Consider the following 18846-nt stretch of genomic DNA (forward strand, 5'->3'; position numbering starts at 1 on the left):
TTTGGACTAAGGGCACTTGAGAGATCGCACCGGTATGGTATGACTCTCAACGTTTTGATGCTTTGGAATGCATGACAGGGGCATGCCTAGCATAAACCTTCCCACCTGGACACACTCGCGATGTCATTTTGTGCACACAACAACTAATCTTGCAACTTTGCATTACATGCAACTGACGGTTTTTGTAGTAGGCAAAAAAATGCTACTGATTGAAAATGGCTCTGAGTCGTCAAAAACTGAGATAGGCCATTGTAGAGGAGCCTCATGCAACCCCATGGGTTCAAACAGATCAACCATATGTGTCCTAGATTTGAAGAAACAATCCGTCAAATTTTGACAATTTTTTGGACTCAGGGCACTTGAGAGATCGCACCGGTATGGTATGACTCTCGACATTCCAACTCTTTGGGATGCACGACAGGGGAATGCCTAGCATAAACCTACCCACCTGGACGTTCTCACAACATCGGTTTGTGAACATGATGAATGAAATTTGACCATTGGGAGCGTGAGGGTGCTCTCGCACCAAACACATATTATTGTTTATATTCATATTGTCGATTTTTGTTGTTTATATTCATATTGTTGATTACATATGCAAATATTCATTTAAATTTATAAAAGGGAAGCCATGTAATATAGTGAATACACAATAATGAACTAAATACAAGGAGTTTTGTAGGGTTAATTCAACATTTTAGAAATTTTATCAAATCATATTCCACGATTGCAATGTTTTATATCATATATTTTTGTTGTTTATAATCATATTGTTGATTACATAGGCAAATGATCAATTAAATTTATAAAAGGACAACCACAAAATATAACGAATACAAAATAATGAACTTAGCACACATTTATTGGATTGAATATCGACATTTATATATATATATATAAGGCGTGTCTGCCAAGTCAATACAAGTATTACAAAAATGTGGCATATGCCATGTCCAAATCGATATACAATAAAAATTTAGAATACATCTACATGTATTGGTCATTATATGACCAAAACTAACACTATATGATACTAAACTTGTGGTGGATCATCAAAATCAAGCCTCTTTGATGCAGTACGTGGCTCTGTAGATGGCTGCAAAACCACAATTCAAAAGCCAAGTTAGAATTCTTTTGTAGAAAATAGTTCACAATTAACAACATAACTATGCATTTAACTATAATTCCTTTGCAATTGAAATATAGATTACCTCATTGGCTGATCTAGGAGCTAATGTCTTCGCTCTCCTCTCCTTGTCACTCTTAAGAGTTTTCTTGAAGACATACTTAAATGGATCCACGTTATGGTCATACCGGAAGGGGTCTATTATAGATTAAATGTACAATTAATACAATGTACTAACATAAATATATCAAAAACACTTAAAAGCTACAATATAGAGAAAAATGACGTACTTGTACCTAAGATGTTTCTCCAATGGACTGAGGATGGCTCACCATTGATGAAGAAATTGTCGCTATTACCTATACAAAAAATGTTCAAAGATTAAATACAATTAATATAATGATAAGTATTGTAGTTTAAAAACAATTAATTTTACATATCAAACAAAAGTGTACCAAATCCTGAGATGTTTCTCCAGTGCACGGAGGAGGGTTCGTCATTGATGAAATAGGTATGGATATTTTTTGTATGAAAAAATTATAAGATTATAATAAATCACAATTTCACATGTACGCGTGCATATAATCATGAAATCAAGAAAATAAAGTAGAGATACATACCTCTGCCCTCTCTTGATCCATGAGCGAATCAGGTGCATTCAACAAATCCACATAGCTCAATGATCGATGTACATGTAAAATAGACAAAAAACACTAATCAATCTGCAAACTCCAACTAATACTTGATTTCAACATTTTCAAACAATTGTACAACTAAAAATGTGTTCAATTACCTTCTTCCCTCGTTTTGGCGTCTTCGAGGAATTCTTTTTCTTAGGACGAGCCCTAGACGTGGAGGGGGTACCCTAAAAAACCAAAATTAACATGAGATATTAGTACAGATAATAAATTAAAAATAATTTTAAAAATCTAAAATGCAATGACTTGCATATTCCATCAAAACAATACATAAAAAGGGTTGTACAAAATATGATACCATATAGCTTTGTAGGCCAAAATCGATCGCTAAGAACGTGATGTCATCAATCTGGGACATTTAGTCCCCTGTAAATGCCTACAAACCAAAAATTGGACCAAGCATTAAAGTTAGTTAGTATATCTTGTATTTTTTTGAATTCAAAGTGTACTATTCTATTTTAACATGTTACAAAATTTATACCTCAGGCATCGAAGATGCAACTATAGTAACTGGGGGAGGAATATGGGATACCACTGCTACATCCTAAAATGCATATTATTTGTCTCAATTTAAATCGATGTATAAATGAAAATTCATTTATGCAATTACAAATTTAAAATGACTGATAAATAAAATGCTATGAATTCAAATCAACACACCTATGTCTGTCGCTCATGGGCAAACACCATGTCCAAAAATTCATCTGTTAGCGTGAAATCCTCAGTCGTGTGGGCCTAACATCTACTCCCGCAAATTATGCACGGATGAGATGAGGATCCATCTGCACCAGCTGCATCATCTATCCCCGAGCAACTGACACACATATGTTGGATGGGCTCTTTGTCGCCACCTAATGGCTCATCATGATAACTCAATGATGAACCACGAGTACCAACCCGGTACAAAGAGGGGGGGCGAATCAGTACAAACACAAATACAGTCCAAAACCAGTTTGACAGCAAATACTCAAAAAGACTGACAAACAGGGATACCGGTAAAACAGAGTGGAACCGGTAACATCCAGTATAGCTCAATTAGTCATGAACCGGTCACTCAATAAGCTTTCCTCTTAGCTCAATACTACAGTATCATTATATTCTCATGCATAAACAAGTAAACTTAACCATCAGATCTTCACAACAGTGAGTTCAATATGTTTTATAGACAGGCATAAAACATAGAACCTCCATGTGCTTAACAAGTAAAACAAAGCATCACAAGACAAAAGCATTTCACATGACACACATATTTTTCATGTGGAAACCCAACTGGGAAAAACCATGATAGGGATAAATACCTACAAGCTGCTTTTTGAACTCTTTAGAAGTTTGCTCTGTTAGGAGCCTTGTCCAGTTAAAGACATTACAATAGGTTCTTCTAGGAACCGATCCTATTAGGGATCTCCCGGTTAAGGGATACCTGGTTAAGGGTTAAACTCGATAGGGTTACCTTGTTAGAGGATTTCAAGAACTCAATAGCTGAAAGGATCTCCTAAGCTTCTCAAGCTTCTCAGAACTCATTAGCTTCGAGTTACCTAGTTAAGGGATTTGAATCAAGCCAGTTAAGACCACCCGATTTAAGGGATTTTGAATCAAGCCAGTTAAGGCTACCCTATTAGGGGATTTTACAAATGTTGAAGTGGTTAGAGATCAACAGGAATTACAATGATTTGTTAACAACACTCAATGCTAATGCAGATCCCTTTTGGCTCCTCTTCACCTTCTGCACATTCACTTTGCAGATATCTCTTCTCTCCTTGGTCTGGCAAGAATCACGTATCACTTCCCTTGGATACACACTCACAACTTTTGCCAACAACCTCAGAAGGAAACCCAACATCGACCTTATAGGAAACATACAGGTCGGTAGCAAAAACCCTAAACCCTAAACCTGTTGGGTTAAGCAATTCAAACGGTTTGATCCTAACCGTTGAATCATGTTGCATTAAATGCAACAATCTTGAATTGATCTCAAGATATTCTCCATCGTCCATTATCCACCGTTTTCATGGCGGCTGATAACCCATCACATGTTATCACCATTTGACAGACTTCGCACAGTCCTAAGGTAGATAGGAATAGTCATCTTCATGCAAGATCCTTCATGCACACAGAGCTTACGTGGCAACACCATCTGTCCTTCATCATACTGCTAACTCATCACACAAAGATCACCGATTGAGTCACATAGACTTGAGGTACTCCAACCGGAAACCTCGAAGTGGAGGCTACCTACCAACTGGTAGTCATACAATGCTTCCATGTGCCGGTTCCCATAACTACATGCTAGTTCACCTTGAACAAATATGCCACTTCACTTTGGCATATAAACTGGTTCATACATATGTCGGTTCCTCTCTCTTCACTTATCACATGTGCCGGTTCACACTATATCCCATATTGACATCAATGACAACATACAATATCATTATGTCTTCATGTCAGTTTACATAATGTCGTGTCGATTCACATAATGCCAACAATCTCCCCCTTTGGCATTGATGGCAATATACAAAAGATATCTTCTCTACTTCACATCTTCTCCCCATTTGCTACAGATATCTTTTCACTTCACTCCTTCTCCCCCTTTGACAACAATGCCAAAGTGGAGGTACAATCATCACTGTTCCATCATGCTGCTCCCCCTGAGGAGTAGCATCCTTAAACACACCAATCAACCAAAGATTTGTCTTTCTAGTACCTGATTGATGTGGAACAATCACTTTTAGTTCACCTCCTGAAGGGGCAATACCCCTAATTCACCTCTCAAATGCACAAATGTTGTCTTTGGGAGAGGCTTGGTGAATATGTCTGCTAACTGCTCCTTACTGGACACATGCTCCAGTGCAATTTCTTTATTCTGAACCTTTTCCCTCAAGAAATGATACTTAAGCTCAAAATGCTTGGTTCTAGAATGTAAAACCGGATTCTTTGATATATTGATAGCACTTGTGTTATCACAGAATATACTTATCAGTTTAGATACAGGAATCTTGAAGCCTTCCAGTACATGCTTCATCCAGATTGTCTGAGTGCAGTTCATGAAAGCTGCAACATACTCCGCTTCCATTGTAGACTGAGAGATACAACTCTTCTTTTTACTCATCCATGAGACCAGTCTACCACCGAGAAAGAATGCACCACTAGTTGTGCTCTTCCGGTCATCCACATTACCGGCCCAATCAGCATCTGTGAACACTTTCAGATTGAAATTATTGTTGTATGGGTACCACAATCCATAGTCAATTGTTCCCTTTAGATACCTAAGAATCTGCTTGATTGCAATCAAGTGAGATTCTCTTGGACTCTTCTCGAACCTTGCAGTGATGAAAACTGCATGTGCAATATCCGGTCTGCTATGCAATCATTGACCGGTATTCGTTCTCATCAACTAGTGCAGAATCATCCTCCTTTGTCAATTTGCAACCGGTCACCATCGGTGTACCAACCGGTTTGCTATCTTCCATGCCAAAAGTATTCAACACCTCTTTGACATATTTGGACTGAGTGATGAAGATTCCATCTTCCATCTGCTGGATCTACAGTCCAATGAAGAACTTAATCTCCCCTATGAGTGACATCTCAAACTCTTTCTTCATCTCATCAGCAAACTCATGACTCATCTTATCATCTCCACCAAAGATGATGTCATCAACAAAAACTTCACAGATCAGGATCTGATCTCCTTCAGACTTCAAGTAGATATTGCTATCTTCACTTGTTCTCTCAAATCCAATCTTCACAAGATGGGAATGTAGGCGCTCATACCATGCCCTAGGTGCTTGCTTTAGACCATATAATGCTTTATGTAGCCTACATACCATGTCACTGTCTTTAGATAGGGAAAACCCATCTAGTTGCTCAATATACACCTCCTCTTCAAGTACACCATTTAGAAATGCAGATTTTACATCCATTTGATATACCTTGAATCTCTTAAAAGTTGCATATGCAAGAAGCATACGAACTCCTTCCAATCTGGCTACAGGAGCAAAGGTTTCCCCATAGTCTTCACCTTCTTCTTGAGCATATCCTTTGCATACCAGTCTGGCTTTATTCCTAATCACTGTGACATCCTCATTCAACTTATTTCTGAACACCCATTTGGTGCCAATGACATTTTTTATGCTCTGGTCTGGGTACCAAGGACCATGTACCATTTTTCTCTATCTGGTCAAGTTCTTCTTCCATTGCCTTGATCCAGTCTTCATCTTTATGAGCCTCTTTGAATGACTTAGGCTCAAACTTAGAGATCATACATGAGTTTTCTCTAATCTTTCTTCTTGTAAGGATTCTTGCATCCTTATCACCTATGATCTGCTTAGGATCACGATTCAACTTGACATATCGAGGAATGGTCTTAACTGGTTCTTCTTGCTTTTCTTCTTCATCCTCATCTTCATCAGTATCAGCATTCACCGGTTTAGGAACACTATTACTAGTACTCAGTTGACTGACAACCAGTTCCCAGAAGGTTGCAACCGGTTCATTTACAACTTGCTCACTGTCGGTTTCCTTAGTCTTCTCAGAGGATTCATCAACTCTTACATTGATGCTTTCCATAATTCTCTGAGTCATGTTGTTGTAGCACTTGAAAGCTTTACTCTTGGTGGAATATCCTAGAAATATTCCTTCATCACATTTAGCTTCAAATTTGCCTTGATGTTCACTCCTCTTGATGTAACATTTGCTACCAAATACCTTAAAGTAGTTAACCACAGGTGTCTTACCGGTCCAATACTCATAAGGAGTTTTGTCCTTACCCTTTTTGATGAGTACCCGGTTCATAGTGTAGACTGCAGTGCTCACTGCTTCTCTCCAAAAGGTGTGAGCAACCTTTCCTTGGATCAACATGGTTCTAGCTACTTCAACCATAGTCCGGTTATTCCTCTCTGCTAGGCCATTCTGCTATGGAGTCTGGGGGGCAGACAGCTATCTCTTGATGCCAAATTCTTCACAATACTTGTTGAATTCACTGGAAGTGAATTCCCCTCCTTGATCAGTTCTAAGACATTTGATCCTTTTACCGCTTTCCTTCTCCACTAGTGCTCTGAAAGCTTTGAATTTCCCAAAAGATTTAGACTTGTCTTTCAAGAATGTGACCCACATCATTCTTGAGCAGTCATCAGTGAGAATCATGAAGTACCTATCACCCTGCACACTTCTAGTTTTCATAGGACCACATAAATCAGTATGCACAAGATCAAGCAAGTTGTCAGCAGTGAAAGATTTACCTTTAAAGGTTGAGGAAGACATTTTCCCCAATTGACATTCTCTACACAAGGTATTATCCAGTTTGCTCAGCACCGGCAACCCTCTAGCTGCCTTGATCCTACTAGCCTTCACAATGTTATCAAAGTTCACATGGTAGAATCTCCTATGCATATCTAGCTATCATCAAGCTTAGCCATAAGACATGTACTTATATTTGCATTCAGATGAAATAGGTTACCTTTAGTCTACATGTCGGTGGCTACCAATTTACCATCTTTACCTTTGATTCTACAAACTCCATTCTTGAATTGCAAAGTGAGACCACTGTCATTTAGTTGGGCAACACTTAGAAGGTTGTGTCTGAGACCATCAACCCAGTACACCTTGTCAGCACTACTCTTTCCATTCAAAGAGATGGACCCTCTGTCTTTGACCATGCATGGTGCATCATTGCCAAAGCAAACCACACCACCATCATACTCCTCTAAGGATAGAAATTTGCTCTGGTCACCAGTCATATGATGAGAACAACCACTGTCAATGATCCACTCATTGGAATCATCAAACCGGGAGACAAGAGACTTCTTGTCTACCACATCTTCCTTTACAGCAACAAACACAATGTCTTCATTCTCTTCATCTTTTGATTCCTCATCTGTGACACCTTCATCAACTGCCACAAAACAATTTCACCAGTTTCCTCCTTTGAATTTCTTGAACCTTTCCGGTTTATCCTTGTTGTCACTATTAGGACAGTTCATAGCAATATGTCCTATCTGGTTACAGGAGAAACATTTCAAAGGAAGCTTACCTTTGTATTTACCAGTCCCTTTTGGAAATCTCCTGGCAAGAAGAGCTTCAAATTCCATCAAAAACCCTTCATTCTTCATTTCTCTGCTCTAATTAGGTTCCCCACTAGTGCTAGCCTCTTTTCCTTTTCTGGATGGTATAGTAGAAGCTTTAAAAGGTGATTCTATCTTTTGAACACTAACATCAAAACTATTCAGCTCATAGGCTGTCAACTTGGCTATGATGGAATCCAAGGACACCTTAGACTTGTCTATTGATCTCAGCTCCTGGATAGCAGCAACCCTTATTGCATAGACCGGCAACAGGGATCTCAGGACTTTTCTTACCACAATGGAATCTTCTATTTTGCCACCTGCACTCTTTATTTCTCCAACAACTGTTTTGATTCTTATTCCATACTGTTGAATGGTCTCTCCTTCAACCATCCGCATGTCTTCAAACTTCCCTCTCAGGCTCTCTTCCTTAGCCTGTTTTACATGCTCATCACCACCATAGATATTTTCAAGAGTATCCCATACCTCTTTGGGATTTGCCTTGTCTTGAACATCAATAAATTCAATGTCAGATAGGCTACTGATGAGGGCTTCCATGACTTGCCCATTTTCTTGTATCTCTCTCTTTTGGTCATCGGTGAGAGTACCGGAAGGAACAACATATACATTTTCAACATAACTCCAATGTTGAACACCCATGCTTTTGATGAATATCTTCATCCTGTCTTTCCATATACCAAAATTTTCCCTGTTAAACTTTGGACCTTCCCTCTTCATCATTTGACTAGGATCTTTTCCTCAAGTGGTTAAGCTTACAACATAGAGGACCTGGAGTGCTCTGATACCAATTGATAACTCAATGATGAACCACGAGTACCAAACCGGTACTGAGAGGGGGGGTGAATCAGTACAAACACAAATACAGTCCAAAACCAGTTTGACAACAAATACTCAAAAAGACTGACAAACAGGGATACCGGTAAAACAGAGTGCAACCGATAACATCCAGTATAGCTCAATTAGTCATGAACCGGTCACTCAATAAGCTTTCCTCTTAGCTCAATACTATAGTATCATTATATTCTCATGCATAAACAAGTAAACTTAACCATTAGATCTTCACAACAGTGAGTTCAATATGTTTTATAGACAGGCATAAAACATAGAACCTTCTTGTGCTTAACAAGTAAAACAAAGCATCACAAGACAAAAGCATTTCACATGACACATATTTTTCACATGGAAACCCAACTAGGAAAAACTACGATGGGGATGAATACCCACAAGTTGCTTTTTAAACTCTTTAGAAGTCCGCTCTATTAGGAGTCTTGTCCGGTTAAAGACATTACAATAGGTTCTACTAGGAACCGATCTTGTTAGGGATCACCCAGTTAAGGGTTAAACCCGATAGGGTCACCTTGTTAGAGGATTTCAAGAACTCAATAGCTGAAAGGATCTCCTAAGCTTCTCAAGCTTCTCAGAACTCATTAGCTTCGAGTTACCCGGTTAAGGGATTTGAATCAAGTCAGTTAAGACCACCCGATTTAAGGGATTTTGAATCAAGTTAGTTAAGGCTACCCTGTTAGGGGATTTTACAACTGTTGAAGTGGTTAGAGATCAACAGGAATTACAATGATCTATTAACAGCACTCAATGCTAATGCAGATCCCTTTTGGCTCCTCTTCACCTTCTGCACATTCACTTTGCAGATATCTCTTCTCTCCTTTGGTCTGGCAAGAATCACGTATCACTTCCCTTGGATACACACTCACAACTTTTGCCAACAACCTCAAAAGGAAACCCAACATCGACCTTATAGGAAACATACAGGTCGGTAGCAAAAACCCTAAACCCTAAACCTGTTGGGTTAAGCAATTCAAACGGTTTGATCCTGACCATTGAATCATGCTGCATTAAATGCAACAATCTTGAATCGATCTCAAGATATTCTCCATCGTCTATTATCCACCGTTTTCATGGCGGCTGATAACCCATCACGCGTTATCACCATTTGACAGGCTTCGTACATTCCTGAGGTAGATAGGAATAGTCATATTCATGCAAGATCCTTCATGCACATAGAACTTACGTGGCAACACGATCTGTCCTTCATCATACTGCTAACTCATCACACAAAGATCACCGATTGAGTCACACAGACTTGAGGTACTCCAACCGGAAACCCCGAAGTGGAGGCTACCTACCAAACGATAGTCATACAATGCTTCCATGTGTCGATTCCCATAACTACATGCCGGTTCACCTTGAACAAATATGCTACTTCACTTTGGCATATAAACCGGTTCATACATATGCCGGTTCCTCTCTCTTCACTTATCACATGTGCCGGTTCACACTATGTCCCATATTGACATCAATGACAACATACAATATCATTATGTCTTCATGTCGGTTTACATAATGCCATGCCGGTTCACATAATGCCAACACATCATCCAATACAATAGGGTGTGCTAACGATGTCCCATAGTGGATGATGGCACCAGTCAACATTGTGGCTGCCTGAAGAGTCTGTAGCTCCATCGACTCTTTCAGCTCTACTGGGACAGCCTGATGCACCTTGGGTTTGGGTGCTAGGGGGGGGCGACTCTCCGTAGGTAATCGCCTACGGGCTCTAGGTCTATCTTGGGCAAAGCCACCACCTCTACCATGGAACTCTCTCATTTTAAAATAGTTTGGGCGCACATTGAGCACAAACTCACAATATACTTTTCTCAAAAAATATAATGGCACCTCATAATTATTACAAGGTGGATTATCAAAGACCATCCACCACCTCTGCCAAAAAAGATTTTTCATCTCCACATTAGTACACCAATGTATGGGAAACCTCTTTGCATTAAGAGGTAATGACTAACCAGTTTTGGGATCAACAAAAAGGGCACATATTTGTTGTTTACTAATATTTTTGTTTTTTACTCCCTCGTATGATAGCCCATCAGCATAGAATTGACGACACCTATCCCTAAAGCTTCCCCATTTAGTAATTTGTGTGGAAACAACTATGGCACCACTAGTTAATGTTTCTAAGCTAGTGGTGAGGGATTGATGATGCTCAAGTTCGGAAGTTTTCAATTTAACAATCAGTCTATTGATTTTAGACGTATTTTGTCCTAACTGATTAATTAATTGCTCCTGTATTTCGGGTGTGTGGTCAAAAGGAGGAATTGGGGGTGTATCTTGTGGGTTTTCAAGAGGTGCATTTGGTTGTTCTTGTAGGTTTTCAGGAGGTGCATTTGGTTGTTCTTGTTGTGGATTAGAAGAATCTGGTTTTTGAAACAAAAAATGAAAAAACCTAATCAAAATTAATGAAATTAAATTCAAAATGTAAAAATTGAACAAATAGGAAAGAAAGACAAAAATAAACAAAAACTAACCTTGATCCATAGTCTGGAGGAGAAATCTAGCACCTCGTTCATGCTTTAGGAGAGAAAATGAAGAAAAAACAAAGTAAAAACGTGCTATTCACGAAAAAATAAGACCCAGTTTTTTTAAAAAAACTTTTTTTGACAGGCACCGCGCATGCGGTTCTCTCGGAATTATTAGCGCGTACGCACTCATTTTCCTTGAGGTAGCGCATACGCACTCATTTTCCTAAAAGCAGCGCATACGCGCTACCTTCTCTAGGCTCGGGAACAACAAACCTAAGCGCGTACGCGGTGAATTCAAATTTTAGAAATGCGTACATGCTGCTTGTTTTTCCATGTTTTTTTTGGGTGATGTCCACTTTTTGTACCACCATCTTTGTGCACATACCCACTACGATAACCATTATAGTGGTGGTTGCTATGGTGAAAGGGACCATGGAGCTGATAGTAGGGTCCAATATGGCAGTTGTAAACAATATGATAGTGATCGTTATGTATATGACCGATATGCATATAATAGATATAGCATTGGAGAGGGCAATGTTCACCCTAAGGTGTATAATATTCACAGTTTGGAGGACGGAGCTCTACAAGGTAGATTGACTAAGAATAAGTTTGTGCCTACAATACGAGAAGCTGTTTATAACTCCAATTTGGTATGGAGAAGATTAATCCGCAGTGTTCGTGAACAAGAGTTTGTGAAGTTAAAATCTTGCAAACTGGGTACAAAGTACGTTTGGAATGGAAGCAGGGATGTCGTTGATCATGGCTGTGCCGGTTGGTCTTCACGGGGGAGATTGTTGGGAATATGAAGCCCAACAGCCCCATGACCATTCGTCTTCACTTGACTCTTTGTTGATAGCTGAATGCCTGTATAAATAGCTGGGCATAGGCCATGTATTTGATAACGGTTAATATTTAATATTTCCCCACTTTCAATGGATGTAGCCATTTATTGGTGAACCACGTTAAACTTGTGTTAGCTGTGTTATGCGTTTGTCTTCTGTTTGTTTTTTACTTTAGTTTAGTTGTTTATATGTTTATCTCTGCACGTTTAAATTAGCATGCCTATATATAAAATATTAGATGCATGATATTGGTGGAATCTTTGAGAAACAACTCCTCCTTGTTAACTGCAGTTAACTAATCTAATACTACAAAATGAATTTTGCATTTTGTTTGCATTATTCGCAGACAGTGCATGACCATGTTACATGATGGTAATATTGAGTTGAATGACGGTGGGAACTGCATGCTCGTGGGTTAATGGTGGAACTGTTGGTTCCCAGAACATTCTTAACATGCGGTGGAAGAGGCTGTAAATGGTGTCACTGGAAGCTGACGGTGGAGACTGAAGTTTGCGGGAGAAATTACTTTCCAACACCCTGTCTGTGACAACAATGGAAGCTAAGGAACGGGTATGGATATCTATCATAGCATAATGTAGATGGGTTTTGTTAGGACAGCGCTGACAAACTTGTAAGAAAAATGTGGTCGCACAAACATAGCATGCAAACTATTTGTCGAAATGAATGATATTCATGCAAATCATATGAATCTATAGCTATAGAAACACAGAGGTCGGTACTCATAGGAATCGTGGAAACTTGAAGAGGTACGATTCGGTCTCATGGACTGCAACGATTGCGCGGTAGGCACAAAATGGTTTACTATTAAGGCTTTAGAAACTTCCATAAATTCCTTACTCTTCACTTTTGATAACTTCTAATTTTTACCATGCATATCTTATTCAGATTCACATCCTACAGATAGAAAGATGTTTGGGTACTCTTAAATGTCAATGATCTCAATTCAAGTCGCAGGCGGAGATTTAAGCAAAGAAAGATTGACTAAATCACATAAAAATTAACATCGTTTTCCTTCAAAAAATGGCTCTGCAACAATTTGGGTTACTTCTACATACCTTAACAAAATGCCTCGCACAACATGAAGAGAAAACAAGTATTTCATCACTCCCAAGTTTATGTGTGTTCTTCTTCGTTAATGATCATCTCCCGCTACCATTTTATCTATGGTGGACCTAGCATGGTTGGTCTCGGCTCTCCAGAAAGATTTGTTGTCACTGTAAATGCTCAACGAGTCCATATCCTCAACAACACAGAGAGAGAACAAGCGTTGCAGCTCTTAATGGCAGAGGTTTTTCATTTTTATCCATTAGAGTCAAGTTATTCAATGGAGAGTGAGGGTGTGGGGAGAGTCGATCCCCGAAGCCCTCTCCTTATCTTACTATATAACTTCCCTCCCTTCTGAATAAGGAATAGATTCCCCTTTTTATCTAATTCAAATGCCTAACAAAACAACTATGATCTTCCCACGAACTAAAAGTTTGAGCAAGAAAAGATGCTAATCAATCCTGTCCGTAACTCCATGTTTTCCTCACTTTGCTCCCTCACCAAATTCATGTGAAGAAAGCTTTCTAAGAAGGTTCATGCATAGATTAGTCATATGGATGGTTTAACATAATGCCTCAAAAGAAATATGATCTAACCATTGCCATCATTGAAGGATGCACGATGCACACTAAAACAATGATTATACATACTTTCAGATATGAATTTTAATATCTATATTATATTTAATCAAAATATAATAATGCAAATCGATGTCATATTTAGAAAAATCTTTTAATTCAAAAATAAATTAAAAAAGTCATGAGATAATAGAGAGTATATTTTGGGTTGTGACATCATTCTCCCCATAAGACATGCATCGTCCTGATGCATCATCAAAACTTGTCATCTTACCAAATTCAAATATAGCAAAGTCAAAAATGCCCACCAGACATTTCCATTATCATCATTTAACTAATGCCCACTATCCTTCATTTTTGCATCATTCTTAGGAATGTAATCACATACACAATCCTAAAAGCAATCTAACTTTCATTAATTTGCAAACATTCAAGAAAATGAAAACATGTACATTCATAAAAGCAATCACTATCGAAATCACATTCTACGTGAGTGTGTGGATTCCATCACAGTCATTCAATTTCAAGAAGCTAGATTACCTCTCTCTAACAGTGTTCTCTTTCTTTGTTTTTGTGGTGTGTCGACATAATTGTTGCACTTTTGAAGAACAACATCCACACATTAGTCCTCGTTAGTGTCCAAAATTCCAAATGAAATAAAAAATTCCTCAAGAATTTTGTATGTACCTGCACTTACCCTTGTAGCTCCATTATTTGTCCAAGTGGATGGGTACTCTTCAAAATAGCTCTTGTCATGCACTTATGCCTATACACACTTGGATCCTCTTTTAGCTCATTCACATATGTCAATACCTCAAAGCAAGATCTTTTCAATGTTCTATATAAAAATGTTCATATGAAAACTATAATAATTCAAATAAGAGTTATATACAAGTTCGATCACAACTTGATCTTATATAACAATAAGGAATAATTTATCCATACATACCTCTTCAAGCGATAAATAGGTGTGTACCTATCTTTTTCATGCATACTCGCATATCACCTAAAAGATTAATATTCCCCTAGATAATTCATGTGACCTAGGCATCATGCCCATCTCATCACTATCCAATCACATGACCTAGGCATCATGCCCATCTCATCACTATCCAATCATGTGACCTAGGCATCACGCCTATCTCGTCACATCATGCATGTAGCATATAAATTTAATATTGACAACACATTCACGTAGACTCAACGCAATCATAACATCATTATACTAGAGTCAAGTTATATATACTCATTTCACTCAATATCAACACATAGAGCATCTATATCTTCTCATGACTATCCAAGCAATGCATCTTACAATATTTGACATTCACTTCAACATATCATTCAATATTAAATTCACTTCATGCATTGTACTATGTATCTCTTAATATTTTTGGTTCAATCAAATACACATTCAAGTTTGGCATGTTCTCTGCTATCTACTCCCTACAACAAGCTATCAATATTCATCATGAACATGATAAAGAACATCAAAATTATATCATAGGACTAGCAACATAAATAACAATAGCCTAGTCACCACAAGAACATAAAATAAACCTCAAATGGAAAGTAACTGGTTTCCAACTTGAAATTACAAGAAATGTGAAAATTAATAGAAAATAAAGTGTGTTCGAGAATCAAGAGATGAATAAAGGAGAAAGCTTTGGTGACTAGCTCATCACAAGAAAGTTTGAAATTTCACAACTAGCCCTCACAATAATTCAAAAAATTTCAACAATAATAGAAAAGAAGCATCAAACATGCTACAACAGTTTCACATGAACACTATGTGACTAACACTAGTCACATCAAGGGAGGAGAAGCTACACGACACCTTGCATCCAAGGTGCACTAGAAAACATGACCATTCACACAATCAATAAAGTCATAAGACTGCATTATTATGCATAAATAGATATAATTTATTCTTAATCAAGAATTCAAATTCAATTATAGACTATGTAGTGCTTTATAATGATATTACTATGCAAGAATCAAGCATCACTTAATTGTGCAACTTAAGCCTTAATATGTCTATCAATTTCCATTTATTACCTTCTACAATTCTATGCACCTTTGCAAAATGAATCATGGAAATACATTTACAATTTGCCAATGACTTTCCTACTCATGCATATAATATGCAAAGCTCTTTTCTAGAGAACTAATGCAGATTTGAAATCATAATTTTTTCTTAAATAATCAATCACAAAAGGTCACACTTTATCTTGCATCACACATGCAATATGCATCCATATAAGGATTAATACAAGCATGAATCAAACATCTTTAACTCACATATTGTGCAAATGTGCAATCATCAATCTTTACTGCAAATGCATCACTCATTCAATGCAATTCATATTTTCCAATCTTCTTTGATAGATGTGCTATTTAAGCAAACGTTACCCAATCACAATAATAAATAGAGTGCACACAAGCATAAAAAAACATTTCAAGGTTCTACCCAACCTTTGCAAATTGAAATCAAACAAAGGATTGGTTGGAAGGTTTGGACTCCCTTCAGGAATGGGCAGTATCGGGGGAGGGTTTTGATGTGAATGAGGGCATAGAAAATACAAAGGTGAAGGTGGAGTATGAGCCCATCCCATTTTTGTGATGGCATTCAGAGTGTGACAAGGAAGAGAGGAGGGTGAAATCTCTAATTGGGTGGGATACTATCAAGAACTGCATTCGGAATAGGGAGGCTCAACACGTGTTGGTCGTGGCGGTGCCGGTGATGGATGATGCGACAAGTGTCGATGGGCATAGGCACTCCATGCAAGCATCACTAATACATTTGCCCTAAAATTCCGATGGAGAAGGTATATTGTGAAAAAATTTAATTTTTTTTGAAAAATTGCCTGCATTCGTCGAAATTCTAATGATAATTCAATATATGTTTTCGGCAAAGAAGGAATTGGCAATGACATTTGTGGTTTTTACAAAAAGTGCCTGCGTTCATCAAAATTCTGACGACAGCGGGCATTACTTAAAAAAAAAAAGACCAAGACATTTCGAATCATTTTCACGGCCTCTTCCCATTCTCACTTTGTCGCCCTAGCAGCGTACTCCCGCCCACAGTAAGCGTGAACCGTGACCTAGATTGGCTCTTCACAGTTTCACCTCTATCAAACCCCAGCAATAGAGGAGAGGTTGTGTCTACGTAATGCCACGGTCGGCTGGTTTTTTCTGGGTCATCTGGGCCTCGAAGTGGACCCGCAAGGGAGAGAGGGATGGGGGCAGAGGCACAGGATGGCTAGAGGCGGGTTGAAGCAGATCAAATTAGCGGAGTTTAGTCATAAGCGAAGGTGGTTCGCTACCCAGCTATAGCAATCCGATCAACCATTCAGATGATGATGGTTCTACTAGGTGGATAACTGGATCAACAACATTTTAATATCCAACTTGATCCTCTTCTGGCAGGTCCGCTTGCCCCTCCGCCATTGGATATTGGTACGCTCGATCAGTATCTGGGGGATATGAAACTGACTCTGCATCGGGATCTACAACTAGAGAATCTGATGAATAGAGATCATATCTATTTGAAATCAACGCTCGAGTCCTGCTAGAAATGAATGGTGATCCCGAACAAAGCAAGATAAAGAGCCTTGAAATGGTGATCCCGAGCAAAGCTTCTGATTCTCCGTTGGCATGGGCGTAGGTGTAAAACTCTGTCAACATCCCCCAACCTGTGCAAAAATGGGAGCTTTGAAATGGTATGGTGACTGTTTGACAGACAGCCTCACAGAAATTGGAATTTTTTGAACAAGGTATGAACATCTATCATAGGATAAATAATAGAGGAATTTTCTTACTCATCCAAAATAAAGCCACTTTAGAGTTATGATCTTCAATACTTTCTCTTAGACAAGAGATAAAATTAAAAAACCAGGGTAAGTGCACAAAGATGGTGGTCAAAAAAGTGGACACACTAAAAAAAAAACATGAAAAACACCAAAACGTGCATGGGGTATTTCAAATTTAAAGAACCCCATACGCATTTAGGCTCGTTTTGCCAAGCCTAACCAAAGGTAAACCACGTGTGCCGTTTAAAACATACTAACCGCGTACGCGGTTCTATCTGTCTATAAAATGCAATTCACTTAGCATTCCATTAGGTTTTTTAGTAGGATATATACATAAAATATAACATTTAAGTATAAGTGACATTTCTCTTTGTCTTTTATCTTTCTTATAAGTTATATTTTATGTATATATTGTCAGGATATTTGAGAGTGGTTCCAGATCTCTAAGAGTTATAATGCAGATTCTAGTTTTTTGAGTATTCTTATAAATTTCAGACTTAGTTAAATTTTAGTAATCAACATGCTCATATCAGCATTATGTCTCTCATCTCTTCCCTACATTCCCCCTCTCTTCCTTAACCCCTACCTTTTTGTCTCTTAGGCATCTCCCTCTCTACTTTCTTCCCTCTCTTGGGTATCTCTCTGTCTCTTTCTCATCTCCCTCACCCTCTTTCTCTCTTTCATATATCCCTCTCTTTCTCTCCCTCTCTCAAATATCTCTATCTCTCACTCTCTCCCCCTCTCTTAAGTGTCTCTCTCTCTCATTATCTCCCTCTCCCTCCCCCTCCCTTTCTCTTCCTTTGTCAAGTATTTCTTTCCCTCTAACTCTCTTTCTCTCTCCCCCTCTCACTCCATTTATCTTTCTCTCTATCACATCTCTAGCTATCAACCTTTATCTCTCTCTCTCCTCTTCTATCAAGCTTCTCTCTCTCTCTCTCTCTCTCTCTCTCTCTCTCTCTCTCTCTCTCCCATTCTTTCTCTCTTAAGTCTCTCTCCCTATCTGCCTCTATCTCTCTCTCTCTCTCCCATTCTTTCTCTCTTAAGTCTCTCTCCCTATTTGCCTCTATCTCTCTATCTCACTCTCCTCCTCTGTCAAGTGTATCTCTTTCCCACTCTCTCCCCACCTCCCTTTCTATTTTTCACTTAAGTCTCTCTCTCTCTCTCTCTCTCTCTCTCTCTCTCTCTCTCTCTCTCTCTCTCTCTCTCTCTCTCTCTCCCATTCTTTATCTCTGAAGTCTCTCCCTCTCATCCTTGTTCTCTCTATCTCACTCTCTCCTTCTCTCAGGTGTCTCTCTCTCATTCTCTCCCTCTCC

At 38.6% G+C, this 18846-nt stretch overlaps 1 long non-coding RNA gene across 1 annotated transcript; it reads right to left on the reverse strand.

Annotated features, from left to right (window-relative positions):
* Positions 1-904: 904 nt before the first annotated feature.
* LOC131037556 (uncharacterized) lies at positions 905-13484 on the reverse strand. The gene is made up of 6 exons (XR_009104250.2): positions 13155-13484; positions 2123-2200; positions 1747-1991; positions 1417-1485; positions 1212-1324; positions 905-1096 (listed from the first exon to the last, which is right to left on the reverse strand). It is a non-coding gene; the product is annotated as an uncharacterized LOC131037556 (long non-coding RNA).
* Positions 13485-18846: the final 5362 nt, after the last annotated feature.

The sequence above is a fragment of the Cryptomeria japonica genome, chromosome 6, assembly GCF_030272615.1.
Source record: "Cryptomeria japonica chromosome 6, Sugi_1.0, whole genome shotgun sequence".
Classification (NCBI taxonomy): Eukaryota; Viridiplantae; Streptophyta; class Pinopsida; order Cupressales; family Cupressaceae; genus Cryptomeria; species Cryptomeria japonica.